This window comes from Carassius carassius, chromosome 29, assembly GCF_963082965.1.
Source record: "Carassius carassius chromosome 29, fCarCar2.1, whole genome shotgun sequence".
NCBI classification, from domain to species: Eukaryota; Metazoa; Chordata; class Actinopteri; order Cypriniformes; family Cyprinidae; genus Carassius; species Carassius carassius.
The window spans coordinates 23,461,228-23,481,144 of NC_081783.1; the positions used below are offsets into that span (position 1 = coordinate 23,461,228).

General features: G+C 36.4%; 1 long non-coding RNA gene across 1 annotated transcript; it reads right to left on the reverse strand.

Moving 5' to 3' along the window:
• Positions 1 to 8,684: 8,684 nt before the first annotated feature.
• On the reverse strand, positions 8,685 to 8,875 carry LOC132110207 (uncharacterized). Its single transcript, XR_009424612.1, has 2 exons — positions 8,816 to 8,875; positions 8,685 to 8,780 (listed from the first exon to the last, which is right to left on the reverse strand). It is a non-coding gene; the product is annotated as an uncharacterized LOC132110207 (long non-coding RNA).
• Positions 8,876 to 19,917: the final 11,042 nt, after the last annotated feature.

Sequence of the window (19,917 nt, forward strand, 5' to 3'; positions counted from 1 at the left end):
TATCAAAACAATCATTGGTTGCAGCCCCAGATTTGAGAAATGCTATAACTAGCAACGAGTGATGGGGGGTAGTAACACATGATACATTATCAGATTACTTTTTATCAAGTAACTAGTAAAGTAATGCATTACTTTTCAATTTCGGACAAAAAAAATCAAAGTTACTTTTTCTCGAAGTCACTTTGTTTTCCTATTTACTGACTGACAGCTCTCCTATGTTACGAGAAATTTGGAGTGAAGTGCCGAGGCACTTTCTTTAGCCTGAGCCTTATTATTTTCACTTTTGGTGTGAAAGGGCCTTTACAGTTGCCAAAACTATAACATTTGGGGGGTTTTGTTATTAGAAAGCAAATACGCATGCCCAGCTCAGGTGACAAAAAGTAAGGCAAAAGTAACAATGCATTACATAAAAAGTAACAATATAACGCAATTTGTTTATTGTCATGGAGAAATATTATAATACATAACTTTTAAAATGTTCTAGCATTAACCACCTAACAACAACTAATAGCGATTGACATCTTGGCAATCACATAGCAATGCATTAAAATCACCTTTGCCTAGAAACCACTATGAACATCTTGGCATCCACAAAAGAATGCAATATAAACCACTCAAGACACCTTAGCAATAGCAACCACTCAAAACACCCTAGCAACCACATGGACATGTGTTAAAACCCGTTCAAAACAGCCTAGCCACCGCTGAGCAATGCCAAAGCAAACCACTTGGCAGTATGCTAAAACCCACACAGCAACAAGCAGCCATAACAACCTATCATTAGAAGTGAGTGAGTTTCACATGCACAAACACCACTCACGTCTCCTTGAAATATAGAAATTGTATTTACTAGTTCAATACTGAAGCTTTATGCAACAGACCTTATGAGTACAAACAGACCCAGATCACATGGAAACCGAACGGCCAGTAAATTTAGCTCTTTCTACTTTTGCCTTCCCTGAACTGCATGTTCCATATCTTGCTAAGGAAAGGTTAGCAGCTTTGTTCTGAGTGTCCAGCTACCCTCATATTAATATAGCCGGCATACAGGTGGAGGGGAGAGAGACCAACTCTCATGCCATTTACCACTAATATGATTTTCACCACAGAGCAGCAGGCACAAAGCACAGAGGTTAAAGAGCGCGTTTATATATAAAAAAGCACATACGCACTTAACTCTGAGGTTTTTACACCCTTTCCTGCAAAAAGAAAAAAAAACGGCCTGTAACACTATTCTATGTCAGGTCATCAAGGCCAATGGAGAAAAATACAAGTTCATATAAAGCTGAAAGCAAAAATGGTAGGAAATGCAACAGCAACATAACCTTAAAAATTGTTCCACGGAAGAACCTTTAACATCCATGAAACCTTTCCATTGCACAAAGTGTTCCTTATAGTGGGAATAGGTTTTTCAGACTATTAAAATTAAAAACATGGTTCTTTTTAAGAATCATTCACTAAGAGTTTCTTTACAGTCTTAGAATTAATGTTTTTTTATTGGCATCAATGATTCCATGTGGAACATATTGTATAAAGGTACAGTATGTAATATTGACAGCTAGCGGTTGAAATAATTACTACAGTCCAAATTCTAAATATTGGAGAGAGTTGTTTCTCCCAGCCCCTCCTCCTTACGCTGGATGCTCACATTGGTTGCCAGACTGAGAGCACACGACAAGAATGAACGCAATTGGCAATGAAAAGCGACAGGCCTTACACTGTAAGTTGATGACTTCCTTATCCACAGTTTTAATATGCCTCAGCATACAGCATCTTAGATCCATGCTGAGACTTTAAAGTTTGGGTAAAATCTGTGATCTCTGACCCAGTTTGTTTACTTGGTTCAATGGCTGTAACTGGCAGGAAGACTAACGGCTAAACTGGCAGGGAACAGAATCACAAAAACAGAGATTCTGACACAGAACACACAGTTCAAAGTGCAATAACTGGCCGTAGCATTGATTTTTAGAGAAACAAGTATCAGAACTTAGCATGTTTCCTATATCTGCAAGCATCATGGTTTTTATGCTTTAATACGGTCCAAAATTACATGCCTACATACAATCCTTTAAGATCCCTGGAACTTTTCCACTGCACAAAAGACTCTTTAGAGTGTAAAAGGTTCTTCAGATTGTTAAAAATCTTATTACGAAGAAGAAAAAAAAACTTTTACAAACTATTCAATGAAAGTTTGTTTGCAGAGCCAAAATGGTTCTTCTACGGCATTGCTGCGAACAGGAAGTATTACTTAATTATGTTTGAGCCTTTTTATAAGGAAATACATTAACTTCGCGCTGTGGATCGCCGGGTTGGCTTTCACTGTGTACGAAGCGGAGTCCAGCCCAGAGTCGTAACATGTGGTTGCCGCAACCCCAGGCTGCTCCTCCGTCGAATCCATTGGCCGTTCCTCATTATAGCCACTGGCTGCTACTAACTGAAGCCCCCTTCACTCTTTGCAAGGACAGTCTGCCGCTTCTGACTCATGGTATGTAACTAGGTTTACATATGTAAAGGACTTGCCACTGATGATTCAAACGCGAGTTTTGAGCAGTGTAGATTAGCACTTGTTGTTTGATTTCTCAATGCAGACATGGTTTTATGTTTACATGGCACGATATGCAACGCATCGCATATAAAGACAGTATAAGTCATTATAATCAGTAGTTATGTTCCCACTGGATGCAACAACTGCCTCGTTTGTAATGGGTTTTATTGTTTTTGTCCTATCATGGCGGTGTTCTGACTGGGACACACGATAACAGTATATATTGAGGGATGTAACATTTCCTTCAGATGCTTGAAACTTTTGTCCAATCACAACGTACTGGAAAGCTGGCCAATCAGTGTGCACCTCGCTTTTTAGAACCATGAGCATTGTAAAAATCAACGCATTTCTGAAAGGCGGGGCATTGAGGATAAACAATAATTTTCATTATGTGGAAAATAATGTGTTGTTTTAACCTGCATAACTGCATAAACACATTTCATTACTCCAAATACACAAAATAATGTTCTTTTTAGCAAAATCATATGACCCCTTTAAGATATAAATTTATCCCAGTCATGAAACAAACTGACAATAAAGCAGACTTGACTTGACTTGTAAGATCACTTCACATATGGCATGAATGGAACTGGGAACACAGAGGAGGAACATTCAGCACTTTCATGCATTTATTCCACAAGGTTTCGACCTGTAGAGCAGAGGCTTTATTGGCAGGTGAAGAGGTTGTCCCTGGACTGCGATCGGGGGCGGAGGTGGAGGTGGAGGGGACTTTCTCCTAACAACAGGCTGGGGAGACGGAAAACTCCATCACTAGCAGTGGCCATCCCAAATCGCCCCCTCAGCAGTGCTCCGCAGCTGTAACGGGAGAGCCAGCCGCCTCCTACGCCAGTGACACACACACACAAACCAGCGCTACTCCTTTCAAAGCAAATGCTTTTGGCTCAGCTTTGAAGATCGATACGGTCTAACCTTCTTTTCATTTATTTTAAAAACAGTACGTGCCCTTTTCTTCCTCTGTGTAGGCATATGTAGCAAAAGAACTCCATTAAAAGTGTTTCCAATAGAATTGTTCCACTAAGGAGGATATAACTTGGATACAAAGCGATGGTTATTATTATCAGGTTAGGTCAGCTTTGACTCAAACTTTCTTTGCTTCTAGATTAATGCGGTTTATGGTACATTTCTCTCTCGCAGCGTGAATTATAGTCTTTTTTCCACCTGCGCGCTTTAATCTCTGCTGCTGCTGCTTTCACTTAGCAGACATTTCACAAGTCATTTCAAAGCCAGGTGTTGATGACACACTCCGCAAGCGGCTTTTCAAGGATGTCGAGCTAGGCTCGGACAACATCTTCACATATTGAATCCGCCACAATAGTGACAGAGCGTGTGTCTGAGAATAACTCTCAGGTGCCATTGCAACTCTGAATCTTCCATGTTTAAAAGTCTCTGGATCGCTGTGCGAGCGCGCAGCCCGTGGATGATTTATTCTGTAAACTCTCCGTGCATATCAGAGATATTGACTGCCGGAGAAAAGCTTTCAGACGTAATGGAGATTCATTTTTCCGATGGCGTTAAGAGGAACATATAGCTCATATTTGCACTGGCCTTCTCCCGGTTTGCTATAAGATTTCAAAGAGCCAAAGAACGAGTCGAAAGGAGACGGAAATATGACACAGGCATTGATCTGAAAAACTCGAACGAGAGAAATGTTTGGAGAATGCAGCCTTGGAACCTTAATGCAGTTTGTATGTATTAGATGCAACAGTTACAATGTAAATCTGGAAAAGCTGGAGTCTAAATCATGTTCCACTGAACCTGTTGTAAGTAATGGAAGACTACAGGCATATAAACAATTCCATGAGAGCTGTAGCTCTGTCGTCCATGACAACACTGAGTGGGACGAGTTATAGCCTTCAGGCTCTCCACAGCAACCGGCAGCACAATTAAAAAAAGCAAACAAACACAAAATGAAACACCCACCCTCCATCTCACCTCCACCCACTAGTCGAATGTGCATGCTATCCTTCACAAAACAAAATACACAATGGAGAAAACACACACCAGAGGAGGAACATCTATTATTTATACTTAAATACAACATAATACATGAAGGTAGTCCTTAAAGTTACAGTAGATGTGTGCTAGTGACCTACGAACTTGAATTTCACACTCCTTCACACGAAACTCTTCCTTTTAAAGGAACAATTGACAGTCATGCATTTACAATGAATATGGGGAACAATTTCTGCCGTGAGAATATTTCTGAATACACATTTATATTACTGTTAATGCACAAGGAGACACATTAAATTACTGTGACTAATTATATATAAAAAGATATCCATATTTTTTATAAAAACACCCTGCTCATGGTAGGATGACATTAATTTGCATACATAAAATAATGCATTGACTTTGTTAAAGACACCTTTTGTCTAGTCAATGCATTTATCTAAAATAGTAAAATAATAATAATAACAACAACAATCTTAATTTTACACACGCATACACACTATTGGTCATATAACCACAGTAACATGGCACTGATTAATTGCTTGAACATTAATGTACATGTGTATGTTCAAACACGCATGCACAGAACATTAGTTTAAACTTGTTTCAGAGGGTACATTGGGTTTGGCGCCTGTGGAGAGAACGCACATGCCGTTCAGGAAACTATAACTTAGGGAAAACATTAGCGTCTGATTATTGATGTAATATTTATGAAGTAATATCAAGAGGCTGTTGTTCCATTATTCCGAGCGATGGAGGGAGCAAGGAGTGGAGGAGGAAACAAACGGCTGGTGTTAAAAGACTCATGTGCAAGCTGCAGGTAGGTGGAAAAGGACTTCCCCGGTATTACTGACGCACAGCTTACATAAACACACTCACATGTTCTCACTTTCACAATGTGACCAAGCCATAACTTACACACTTACTGAGTTACAAAACAGTTAAAATGACAACAAAAGCCATCTTTCTAAGAAACATAACACATTCAAAACATGAGATTTGAGAAGGTGGATGTAGCCTCAGAGATGCTTGGGGGATGTGGGTGTGGCAAAAGCATTTTTAATAATGGAAATATATTCTGTATATTAACGATCCACACTTCTTTCCATTTCATATGCATTTTTTCTGTTCATTCTAGTATTGTCAAAACAAAATGTCTTGACATGTGTTTAGTGTTTCACATGGGAAGAATCAGAAGAGTCATGATCTCACAGGAAGTCCGATTTCTATACCACAGCGGCAATCATTTTCATGTAGAAAATGACAAGTTTTGGCAGTTTGCAAGCGGAGTAAATCCAAAATCCTGTCTATTTTGTGTGCTCAGCTTTTTTGCCATTCAAAATGCTATAACACCTTGGCTTTGGGGTGTGTCTGTAACAAGGCGTAGCATCAAGGTTTTTATCAGCACAGGGCCAATATAATAAACATACAGTATATAGGCCTATCCACCGAGTGTGACCATTTGTATAGGAACTTGTATGAGCATGTAGCGATCGTGCTATACGTTTCAGTTATTTTTTAGCTATACTTTGCTATTGGTTCTTGTTATTTACCTATAGTGGCTAATGAATCGCACATTCAAAGTAAAAGATAACTTTTTTTACATTGAAGTATGAGGTGAGCGTTTTGTACATTGAGAATGTCTTATTTTAGAAAACCATTATAAAATTTTATGTGATTCCCCATTAAAGGTACAGGTTGTAGGACCTGCCACTAGAGGGCGCACTATCAAAACAATAACAATCGCGTGGTTTGATGACGCTAAGAAGGAGTGTGGAATGATGGGATTTGTTGTCTTCTACCCAACCACTGACGGCCATCAATCAGACGGAAACATAAATCATGGATTTAATGCGAGTTCAACGATTTGCGCGAGTAGATTACATACAAAGTCAATGCAAAGATGCGATCAGACTATGGATCAGACGCGGGAGTAAAGGCTGTAACAAAGGGTAACTAATGTCATTAGATTCATAGCCATGCTACATACTCCGATACAGTAGGTGGCGGTATGCACCTGATAAGCCATGGTTGCAATCTGCCATAAAACTAAGAAGAAGAAGAAGAACTAACGTCATTGACAGGCGACTGCACCGCCCCGTGTCACTGTTTAGAATGGGAATTTTCCATAGACAGTAAAAGAAATGGACACAGCGACCCCATTGGATTCAACGGAGAAAAATTAAGTCAAACTCAAACTGAGCTTGATGACGTAGATGTCACGTGAGCAACCTGTAAGTCTTCTAACCGCTGTGCCAAGAGAAATCTAAATCACCCACCGAATCTTGCAGAGAAGGCGAGCGTGAACAGGAGCATTTTTTGGTAAGTATTCTGATTAATTATCTCCCCTGACTTCATGCCTCCACGTCCCCCCGACAGCCTCATAGACAGTAAAAGATTGCCTGCGAGCTTCTCCTCCTGTCCATACGGTTATTTCTCTACTGTGCCACAGAGAGTCGCTGGTTATGACGCAATCGTTAGCCTATTTTTTACAAAAACTGCTTCTATGGGACCATAACGTAAGATACAAGGTAATGGAGCCTTTTATACATTTTCGTGTTTCTTTAGAAATAATAAATGGACAAATGGAGTCTTTAAATGCCTCAGATGTAAAGTTATTCGCTGTCAAAATGATGCCAAAATGAATGGGAGTCAATGGAATGCTAACAGCAGGTGGGGGTCCGCTAGCCAATGGCGGCGCCCAGGGGTGCTCCAAAAAAAATATGAAACCCTGCCCCCCTGGAATTTTCTCATGATTTACAAGTACTTGAAAACATTAGAGATATTGTTAGTAATCAGCTGGACAAAATATATAACACTAGCCTAGTAATTTTTGGATATTTTACTGTAAATATCTTACAAATTGTACCTTTAAGCAAAATTACTTTAATTTTTTTATTACTTTGGAATATAAACATTATTATTATTTATTTATTTGTTTTAAATGAGGTGGCCTCAGTGAGGTATGTCACCAACAAAGGTGCAGCCTTCAAAATTAAATGCAGGCCCTTTCCCAAATAGCACACTTAATGTGTCATTTGCAGACTTACTGGTGTTTAGGGTATTCCATTTGTCATTTCAGGTTGAAAAGGGGTGCTTGCAAGTGCCACCTTTGCTCCTTTGCTCTAGAGTCAATTGTGACTTTCACAAAAGTCATTACGTCACAAAACTGTTGATTTTTAAGAAAGGCCAGGACTTCGGGTTCCATTTGGGACAAAGCTGATCCCATGTCAATCCCACAAGCCACACATTTTTATATATAAAAAAGAGAGCTTGTGAGTGCACAAGTTGGTTTGTCAGGTAAAAATAAGTGCAAAATGTCATATCTCAGTAAATATTGTGTGACAAACTATGCTCTGGTCATAAACCATATAGCTATGCGATAAAATACTAAAGTGCAAAATTATCAAAATTATAAATACATATCTATAATAAAGAATATTTATGATGATAACTATATAGTATATTACGTCAACGCACCAACAGGCCGTCTCATTCTTTTTATTCTAAACGCATACTTCATGTTTGTGAATGGTATTCTATTGGGTCAGAATGAAAGTTTGACTTAAGTTTGTGGTTACAGTTATCGTTTTTGATGGATGTTAAAAACCCTTAAGTGTCACTGGCCCACCGGTGGGCCCAAAGCCATTACATATTTAAAACCGTAATATTCTATACTAAACCTAAACTAATCTTGACAAACTATATATCATTGGAGACCATAGAGATTGTATTTTTCATATTTGACCACTGTTTTATATTTATTATTATTATGGAGTGACAGTAATTCATTAATTTGTGACAAGAAAATGTAGCAAAAAAAAAAAAAACCCACCAAGAAGTTAGCTTTTGTTACAAAAAGCTGATACATACACATATATTTTTTAATTTTTTTTTGGCTGCCAATAATTCAGACAAAACATCTTTTCTAGTTTTTATCAAAAACTTTGAGAATAAATTGAATATGTATATTTATATATGTATGATTGATGTTGCAAATATTCAGTAAAAAATGTAATGCATGTCAATTTCATTTATGATCATACATGAAATAAACTTTTTTTTGTGAAGTTTCTGTAACAACACTCTAGTAGCTATGTTTGATTAAAAAATCATTTACAACCTATCTAGAATGTTGTATTGCTGTTTGAATAAAAAAAAAAAATTGTAAATCAAATCAGTCGTCCATTACAAATCATACAAGGATCATGACTAGTACCTAGTGGACATTGTTGGTATAGCGACTAAAAATAACAGAAACCTAATTTTTTGTGATATCAATGTCAAATTTGGAACAAAACTTCTTTAGACTTAAGGCTTTTCATTTGACATGAAATTAAATTCAAAACATATTTTATTTTAATTTTTTTAAATATAATATAAATAAATATTAAATTACTTTTTTTATTACAACAAACTTAAGTACATTTTTCAAAAATGTATAAAAAATATTTCCCTGCACGTCAGCAGCACAAAAACTTTTTTTTTGTGTCTAACTAAATGCGGTTGTGCGATCAGAATAAATGGCGATGAAGGTTTTGATCATCATGAAATCATGAATCATCACTTTTCCCTCAGGAAGCTGTTCCATTACTCAACTGTTTTCTCTTTTGAATATAAGACTAGTATAGTCACGTCACTCACGCGAGATCTACTTTTTAAATACAGGCCTATTTATCCCTCAAAGTCTAAAACCACATTTAACAACATATTAAAATTAAATAACTTGTAGAATAACTTCATGGACCTGGTGAGGTTGTTTTTCGAAATGCAATTAATGCACTTGGCAGGGGTTTCTTCAGCGGCTGTAGGTCAGACAGACATAAATAATAATAATAATAAACCTAATTGCTAGTTTTATTTAATCATCTTTTATCTTCTTTAACAAGTGATTTTAAGAAAGATGCTCATGTTCCCTAGTAAAAAATGCAGAATGTTCTCCAATCACATGTCACTGACCCCTGCACAGCAGCTTCTTAACCTCTCTGGATCCCTCTCCGTAACTCGAGAAGAATGTCGGTGAGGACCTCCGCATCACTATCAAGCCTGCTTATACAGATGCGGATTTGTATATTTATGAAGTTTGGATCCATCCAGCTCTAGTTCCATCATGACATCGCTGGAGGGGAGACGAGAAGTGCTGCTGTATTGTAGTGACACCACAACACGATATACAACAATGTGCCACAGGGACTTCTCTCTCTCTCCTGCTGTCTGTGTTTTCCTGCGTTTACTTCTCTACATTGTTTCCTGTTTTCCCTCCATCCCCTCTTTCATTTTTCTAGCGTTCCCCTCTCCTCCTTCTTTCCTGTGCATGCCCACAGACCTGCTGCTGTCAGTTTGGTAAAGCGTGGCCTCAATGAGCCATAGTGACTCACTGCGTGTGCGTGTGTATGTGTGTGTGTGTGCGCGCTCATCAATCTAGGACGGAGAAACAAATAGGTTTTTTTTTCCCACTGATCTCCCTCCTGCCCTGTGAGATCTTCCAGGCGACTGTCAGAACACTCCTGTGTCATTCATGCCCCCTTAAGCAAACACACGGCCGCATGTGAGTGTGAGTGTGTATGCTGACATATTTCCAAGTGCATGTTCTTATGTGTGATTTGTTCATCGGGGAGAGACAATGAATTTGGTCATGTCTCTGTATGGATGAATGTGTGTTTGGTAAGTGAAATTAGAGGCGTACAAGCAGCGCTGCGAAGTGACTAACAGACAAACGCTGCCTCGCGTTTTATATTGTGTTTATATCGCTTTTTTATATTGTGATATATTATTACAATTTTAAATAATTGTTTTTAAATGTATTATACTTTAAATTATCATTTATTTCTGTGATTTCTGAATTTTTAGGATCATTATCACATGATCCTTTAGAAATCATTCTAATATGATGATTCATTATCAAAGTTGGAAACAGTTCTGCTGTTTAATATTTTTTCAGAACATGTGATACTTTTTTAGGATACTTTGATGAATAAAAAGTAAAAAACAAAAAAAAGAAGCTATGTTTTTAAAATATAAATATTTTGTAATAACAATATTCACTACTGGTCAGTAATTTGGGGTCAGTAATTTTTTTTTTCCTTTCTTTTTTTTAAATAAATTCAATACTTTTATTCATCAAGGATGTGTTAAATTGATAAAAAGTGATAGTAAAGAAAATATATTATTAGAATATATATTATTAGAATTGTTTTATTTATTTTGAATAAATGCAGTTCTTTTTAACCTTTTATTCATCAAATATATTAGACAGCAGAACTTTTTCCAACACTCACAATAAATCAGAATATTAGAATGATTTCTAAATGATCATGTGATAGACTGGATGTGACATGTGACACTGAAGGCTGGAGTAGTGATGCTGAAAATTCAGCTTTGCATCACAGGAATAAATGATTTTTTTAAAGTATATTCAAATAGAAAACTATTATTTTAAGATGTAATAATATTTCCCAATTCTGTATTTTTGATCAAATAAATGCAGGCTTGATGAGCAGAAGAAACTTCTTTCAAAAACATTAAAAATAGTATTGTTTCCAAACTTTTGGTCTGTACTGTATATATATATATATATATATATATATATATACACACACACGCACACACACACACACACACACACACAGTGAGGAAATCCTGTTTGCCCACTTACAAAGAAATGAAAGGTCTGTAATTTTATGGTACATTTATTTTGATGGATAGAGACCCCAAGAACACCATCCCTACAGTCAAGCACGGAGGTGGAAACATTATGCTTTGGGGCTGTTTTTCTGCTAAGGGTACTGGACGACTACACTGCATTGAGGGGCAATTGGACGGGGCTATGTACTGTAAAATCTTGGACGAGAACCTCCTTCCCTCAGCCAGAACACTGAAGATGGGTCATGGATGGGCCTTCCAGCATGACAATGACCCGAAACATACCGCCAAGGCAATAAAGGCAATTTCTAACCTTTACACAATGTGTTTTTTTCTTTCTGGATTTTTTGGTTGATGTTCTGACTCTATCTGTTAAAATAAACTTTTCATAAAAATTACAGACCCTTCTTTTTTTTATGTGGGAAAACTTACAAAATCAGCAGGGGATCAAACATATATTTTCCCAACTGTGTATAAATATATATATATATATATATATATATATATATATATATATATATATATATATATATATATATATACACACACACACACACACAGTTATTATATATATAAACACAGTATTCAAATCTCAGATTGTCGCTTTTCACTATGCAAATTCCACAGGTGTGTCCAAGTTACTTTTTTAATGCATATGCATGATTTGAAGCTTAAAGCAGAGCACTGAGAATGCATTAGACTGTATATATTTAGAAGAAAAATGTAGAAATGCCAAACTTGTCAACATACGCCAAATAGCACTCCAGATCTGTCTAAATAAGCACTAATTAATAAAGAACGAGGCCTGTTTTAAATATAGCACTTCATTCCCCTCTCTGTCTCTCTCTCTCATTAAAAGTGCTTGTGGATTACAGAGAGCTTTCAGCACCATGGAGAGCTCCAACAGCCACAATCCAATGAGAGCAGCATCTGATTATGAGAGGATATCTCCAGCCATGCCTTTTATCACCTGCTTTTGTATGTGTTTGTGCATTTGTGCTCATATTATGTGCCACTGTTTAACGGACTGTACATCCTTTAGTTTGTGCTTGTATCTCAGTGTGTATGCATGTATGGGTTTGTGTGGTGGATGATGACAGCACACCAGGTGTCCCCTCAGCAGGAGCTGCACAGTAAACATCAGTAAACAGCGAACCTGCTGACGAGCTCTGACCTTATCCACTCCTCTAAACTAAATCCCACCATCCCTCTGTCTCCCTGTAAGCATGCATGCTCCGCATCTGTCTCTCCTCAGCAGGGCAACTCCAATATTCATCTGCCCACATTTGTCAAAGGTAGGATGAATCCTTTATGCAGAGTGGAGGAAATGTGTGTGTGTGTGTGTGTGTGCCCATTGGCAGAATAAAAATCACAAGTGATGAAGCAAAATGAATGAAACAAAACAATTAAGTAGAGTAAGAATAATTATGATTATTTGCACAATTGGATTTTTAGTTCATTTATTTAATAGAATGTTTATTTAGTATAATATAATTACTTCTTCTGGAGAAATAATCTTTCAATTAAAATTCTAAACTTTTAACTTAGCTAAATGTTTTTAAAAAGTCCCAGAAAATTCTGGAGTATTCATAACAAATTAAATATATTTTTCATAACAAATGTCTGTGGTCAGTAAAAAAACAAACACAAACAGCATATACTTCTCTCTCCCTTTCTCTGAATGTATATACACTATATTTTATATTAAATTATATATAAACTGCTATATATAATACTCAGATATACTGTATAAAACCCTAAAATGATGTAAATATTAATACATACGGTGGATTGTATATTTTGTTATGGTTTATATTATCGAATTTACCTTGAACTTTTAACATAAAATAGTTATTTAGTAATTTTTACTGAAGATTAAAACTCCAAATGTTTTAAATGTCACTTAACAATTAAATAACATCTACTTTTAATAACAAATATATATAAAAAATCAAGGTTTTATAGCATATATGGGGTATGTTAGTGCTTTTTGGGGACCTGTAGATGTACATGTAGCATGATAATATTGTTTTTTGAATATGGTGCCATACTCATAACATGTTTCGGTAACACTTCAGTATAGGAACCAATTCTCACTATAAACTAGTTTCTTATTAGCATGCTTATTATCAACATACTGGCTGTTTATTAGTGCTTATAAAGTACATATTCTGCCTGACCATATTCTACATCTCTAATGCAATACCTAAACTTAACTTAACTTCCTTACAAACTATTAATAACTAGCAAATTATAAGTATGCTGAGGCAAAATTTGTAGTTAATGGAATTAGAGAGAGAAGTGTTCCTCCCAGTAGAGAGTAAGGTAATCTTGGCTGACCGACCTCGACCAAATTAGATAAATTGACCCTCACCTTTGTGAGATTCATTTGTCTGTTTACTCGGATGCTGAGAGAGCCTGGAGAGCAGGAAGGTCAAACCCTCAACCCCTGTGTGGATGCCAGCTGTCTGATAGAGCGAGACAGACAGAGAGAGAGAGAGAGAGAGAGAGACAGCTTCACTCGGAGGGGCTGCATGGGGAAGTTTAGGCTAAAGGTAAAGGTAAGGATGGATGGATGGATGGAGCAATGGATGGATGGATGGATCAGCAGGTCCACTTGACCCCCCGATTAGCTGAGCTCACTTTAATTAGCGCTGAGCTAAGTGCCAGTAATTAGCCGCATTGTGTCACCTGCCAGAGGCCCTGCACCATGGCAGCACACGTTGCTATGGCTACCGGAGGACAAGAATGGAGGGGCGGAGGAAAGAAAGCTAGAGGAGAGGAAGAGAGAGAGAGAAGGCTCCAGTGTTAGGCATGATCCAAACAAAAACAGTATGCGGCGTGGACACGGATGAAGATTCGTTTTTTTTTTTTTCAGTGAGAAAGTCCATTGCGATACGAAAGATTAATAAATGACATAAAAATAACTCGTGCATGAAAGGCTGGTAAACCAATGAATAAAATAAAGGTGAACACCATGAACTCAACCTTTTAGTGAGGCTTGATGCTTAAAAATGCTTTAGAGTTCCGACATTTATTATTCAAAAAATGACACAATGACACATTTTGATGCATGGCAACAAACTTCCTCGAACAGCGGAGCATTTTTCAGTCGCTGCTTTAAGAGAGCTCCAAGGTCTAACTAGATTCCTGAAGGAAGTGTGGGTTTTGTTTTGGGGTTTGTGAACTTTCTGTGAAACTGATAGTCTGTTTGAAGATTGTTGCTCAGGATCTTATTAGAGATGGTAAAATGCAAAGAATCGTGTAGAAACCAAGTATGCAAAAACTATTGTGAGATTTTGAATGGTGGACATCATGTTAGGGTTTACAAAAGCAAGCACTGTAAAAACATGCTTTATGTACTGTTTATCAATACACTGTACTGTACTATATGATCTCATTATGATTGTATTTTTGAGGGATTTATGCTGTTTTGGTTAATAGGACATGATATGGAAGGAAAGCTTAGGGCAAAGAGAGGGGAATGAGATCGACAAAGGATTGCTTACACTGGTGTGTGTAACAGAGCAGAAACTAACCATCTTGTACTTTGTATATATAGTAAATGACACATTGTGCCTCAATAATTGTACCATTAAAATAAATATCATTTGTTTTGCTAAAGACTATAAAGAACACAATATAAAAACTATTTGGGGGGGGGGGGGGGTATTTGAATGTATAATGCAGGTGGTTCTCGTTCGTGACCCTCAACCTTCAAGATCTTGAAGGATGAAAATGACAGAAGCTGCTAAATAAATGAGCTGCAAACTTCTCCAACAGGAAAGGTGTTTGGAGAGCTGCATGGAGACTGACGTCTATGTCTTTCTTGATCAAACAAGGCCCTCTGCTGGTCATGAAGAAGCCACAAGCTTCCGGAGACAAGTGAATGGGGTTCATTTAATCATTTTACACTTTTAGGTCACCCTAAAATATGGACACATAAGTCACAGTTAAAAATGTATCAGTTTCAAACTATCTAATCAAGTGACAACTGCAAAAACATGCTGAACTAACTTTTGCCTTTAACCTTTAGCCAAAAGTTCTAAAGTCATAGTAAAGTCAAAGCCCACACAAATTTAGTTGTGTATTAATTATTAATTAAATTAATTTTTTTCTTGAGTGAATCTCTTATACTATTTATATAAATTAATACACATTTGGGGTTGGCAAGATTAATAATTATTTTATGCTCACCAAGATTGCTATTATTGGATCAAGAAAAAACGCTAATATTGTTACATAATTTTAATTTTCCTATGTGAATACATTGTAAAATCAAATTTATTCCTGTCATAAAGCTGAATTTCCAGCATCCATTATGCTGATTTGCTGCTCAAAAACATGCTTAATATTATTATGGAAACCGTAATACATTTTTCAAGATTATTTTATATGAATGTCATTTCTCTAAGTTTTGAATGGTAATGTTAATTACACTTAGATTCTTTTTTTTTATAATGCAAAAATATTTATTTTAAATGTTGTTCAAGCAAGCCAGTACTTTCTAGATTAACTGCATACATCTAAAATTCCTTACAGCTGAGATGGACGACAATCAAACGGTATTCTGAAAGTTCTTCAGCAGCAGTAAACACACTCTTCTGAGCCAGATCTTACATAGTCACACTTGTTGTGCACGAACACACACCTCCTCAAAAACAAATTCATGGCAACAAATGTGCAGGCTAGATAGAAAAGAGAGACAGCACTGCAGTGGGAGAGAGGCGTTACGTGGGCCCCTTCGGAGCCCAGCTGAGGCAGAGTAACAGGGTTTCTCCTGCTGTCGTCAGCACAGTCCGTGTAAACTCCACAGTCTCTAGGGAAGGAAACAGAGAGAGCAAAAAATAGCCAGAGAGTGGAGGGAGAGCAGAGGAGACAAACTTATAGGAGAGAGGAGATGATGCAAGCTCTGGGCAAACTCAGGGATTCCCACATCTGGGGTTCACACCAGCCCACGTCCCAGGAATCACCCCTCACACCGCGGGACTGCAGCAGTAATGAGATTCAATTACTGCAGAGCCTTATGTAACCAGCTAGGGACATGTTTTCACCAGTACACACACATGACGGATGCAGTGAAACATGAGCACTTTTACTTAAGCTAGAGTTAATTTTAAAGCACTTTGTACGCATAAAAACAAAGGCATTCTGTAAACTATCTTTGCACACAGAAAAGTGCTAATTAACATAACATGTAACGTGTCATGTGAAGCTAATGTGTGCACTTGTGAGTCAAACACGACTTGAAATCTGCCTGACTGAATGCGTTATTCATTATTTCCCTTTCATTCTGCCTCTTTGTTTATTTGCACGGTTAAACTGGCTTTAATTGGTAAAGATAATTAGCTTTCTCATTACAGAGATGTGAGATACACAACATTCATTACTGCTCACTAAAGCTCTTGCTGCATTGCTGTCATTATCGATTAAAGACATTAGTTTACAAAATGATATTATTGGATGACTTGCTCCACCAAGTGACATTGCTTAGTATTGGTCTGTGATAATATTTCTATTAAAACTTAACATAAGCACATAACCACTACAACCACAATTGCTCTCTCAGGGGTCTATGACAATGTATAATGTCACGAGTTGTTTTCAGTTACGGAGAAGACTATCAGGTGTCAGTTTGTGCCGTGTTTTATTTAGCAAACATGGATCTATCAATGTGTGATTATGTCTGTGCAATTGAATCATGGCATCCCTGTTGAAAAACAGCAGGTTAGGTATGTTTTGAAGCTGGGATGCTGGTCATGTGCTGGTCATAAGCTGGTCGAACCGCTAAACCAGCATAAACTAGCAAAGGATCAGCTAAAACCAGCATCCCATATAAACACACACATTGACAGGGACACGTACAGTGTACAAACTAAGCAACTTAAACACCCCAAAAGGTAGTCAGAACAAAAGGTTTCTTAAAAATATGCTTTTTATATTCAAAAAAAAAATTAAACAGCATTTTTTCAACAGTGTTTCAAGTTAAATTGAGCTAAATAGACAGTAATGTTCCCTGAGGATGTAGCCATAGCAACATCGCTCGAGAGCGTTGAGTATTTAAAGATAATTGTCAAAGCATAAATAGCCAACTGTCATCAGTTAATTGCAGATTTACACATTACCAATATTTCACAGAAACCTTCAGTCTTTAAAACCTTCAGTCTTTAAGAATTTATCATTTCGCTAAAATTGCAGAGGCGCCATAAAACATGATCACTGCACAAGACTGAAGGTCAACCGATTATCTTCTCAAATACCGTAAAACTGTAAAATGTGTGTCTGCTAGACTGCCAAAATATGTTTTTTTTCCACTTTTAAGAGTACACTAGAATACAGGTGACCTCAAAGCTAACAGGTTTGGAGTTTTGTGGGCTTAAGTTTACATGTTACGGAGTAGAAATATATTTTAGATAATAATATAGAGTAATATTCAATCTATCATTCCACTTGAATTCACAGTGTTGCTATTATGAAACATCTTTAGTTAAAATATGGGCAAATATATACACTTATCATCCACAAAAAAAGCTAACTTTCTCTGATGCATCAAAACATGGTCTCACAAGACCTCTGAACGTGTTCTGTGGCACCAAGACATTTAGCAGTGGATCCTTTAGGTCCTGCAAGTTGTGAGGTAAGGCTTATATGGATTATAATGCCTAAGTATGATATCAAGTCATTTACATATTCTTCAGTCTTACGTTACAAAGCTAAAATAATAATGATAATCAAATAAAATATATAGATTAAAAAAATCTAAATATTAACATATATAGAAGGTGCACAGTATCATTAACACAAATACTAAACACTATGGTAACACACAAAACTGAAATAATGCAATAAACATTCATTTAAAATCACTAGATTTAACACAACCGTAATGTACACGACTGATACGAAAAACTAACTGATAAAAAAAAAATCAAAAATCAAATTTGAAATGAAATGCAGGGAATTCTAATAGTGTCAATTTACGGTTATTTAAAGTAAACTATACACTATTTTTCCATTAGTATATCATTTCTGTAAAATTACTGTAATGTCCAATACAGTTTTTCACTGCACAGGAGAACTTACTGTTAACCATATAACAAGTTTTTACTGTAGCACTTTTACAGTCTTTTACCGTTAAATTCATAATCATTTTTACACTGTGGCCGTTATATTTATGTACCGCTTCCATTTTACAACTAAATTCAAAAATGCAAGTACTCCTTTTAAGAATAATGATGCATCATTCTGCACATGCTAAACTTCAATGTGTTCCATTTCATATAAACATCTTATCTCTAAATATAACTCTTTAAATTCTGAAGCTGTTTAAGATTGAGAATGTATAACTCCTAAACTAAAACAAAAGAGAGAGGAGTTTATCCTCCAGTGAAAAACTGAAGTCTATGACTTTATAAGCAGACATAAGCAGCAAAATTAAACATCTTTATGTCCCTTAAAACCACTGGAATAAAAAATAAATAAAGAATGGAGCTCCGCTGGAGGGTTGCCAGATATAATTGCAGTACATTTCACCTGGTATCCTCTTTCTAATGAAAAAAATTGAAGAAAATTAAAGAAAAAAATAATAATAAAAAGTTGTTGAAACTAGGTACTAAATGACAATTAAATGAATAATCCATTAGGTATGTAATTGCATTTTATTGAATAATAATTCAAGGTCAGTTAGTACACACTTAGCAGCAATCTCTTTCGTTTTCATTCTTTTAATATATTAAGAGCATTGACAATTGGCACAAACAATATATTAATGTTGACTATTCTCTCACAGTTCAAATCTGTATGCAATAATTCCCATTTCCAAAACATTACAGAAAATATGAAAGAAAAGTATGTTCAGTTTGTCATGTCTCACTCAGTGTGGGCCTTGGTGAATGAAAACAAAAACAAATGTTGTTGTCATTTTTATTTATGCAAATAAGAAATACTGAACAAAGAGGGGAAAGAAGCGAATAAAAGTATGAAACAAAGAATGAGAATTGAGACTGACTTGTCATGTCTGTGTGGGTTGGTGAACATCAACCGCACTAGCATTTAATTAAAAGAAAAAAGATCTCAAATAAAGATTCTTTAAAAAAAAACAACTGATTACTCAAGAGACCGAGACACAGAAAATGTCAAGTTGCCAATCAGCAACACTAAATTAAAGATCATGACGATCTTATTTCTAAACCGTGCGCTTCTACAGAAACATCGATCTGCTAATAACTACTAAACGTAAGACTGACATGTTTTGCACTGTTAAAATGAACTGCAAAATGAAAATCATTCCTTCTCACACGCATCTTTTCTTTCCAAGACCAAATAGCCTATGACTCATGTTTATCCAAAAAAAGGCAGAAACTCTTGAATTAAAACATCACAAATATGCACAAAACAAACAGCACTTAAAAAAATAATTAAAAGAAACAACACGTTTCTGTACATCGTATCCTACTAAAGTGACACTAAATGTAAACCTCAAAAAAAAAAAGAAATGTTTAACTTCAAAAGCCTATTAAAGTAAGGCAGAAATTTTGATCAGTCAGTAGTTTTACACAAATGAAGATGTTTCAGGAAAATATCAGCTTATTAACAGATTGATTTAAATACATTAGAATTCAAAACTATTCCCCATCCATGTGTTGTCATTCAATCTGATAGGAAGGGCCCTGTGCTCTTCTCCTGTACAGCAGCGCCACCCACCAGCTCTCAGTAGTATTGCATGTAGTAATGCAAAACAGTACAGTACATCAAAC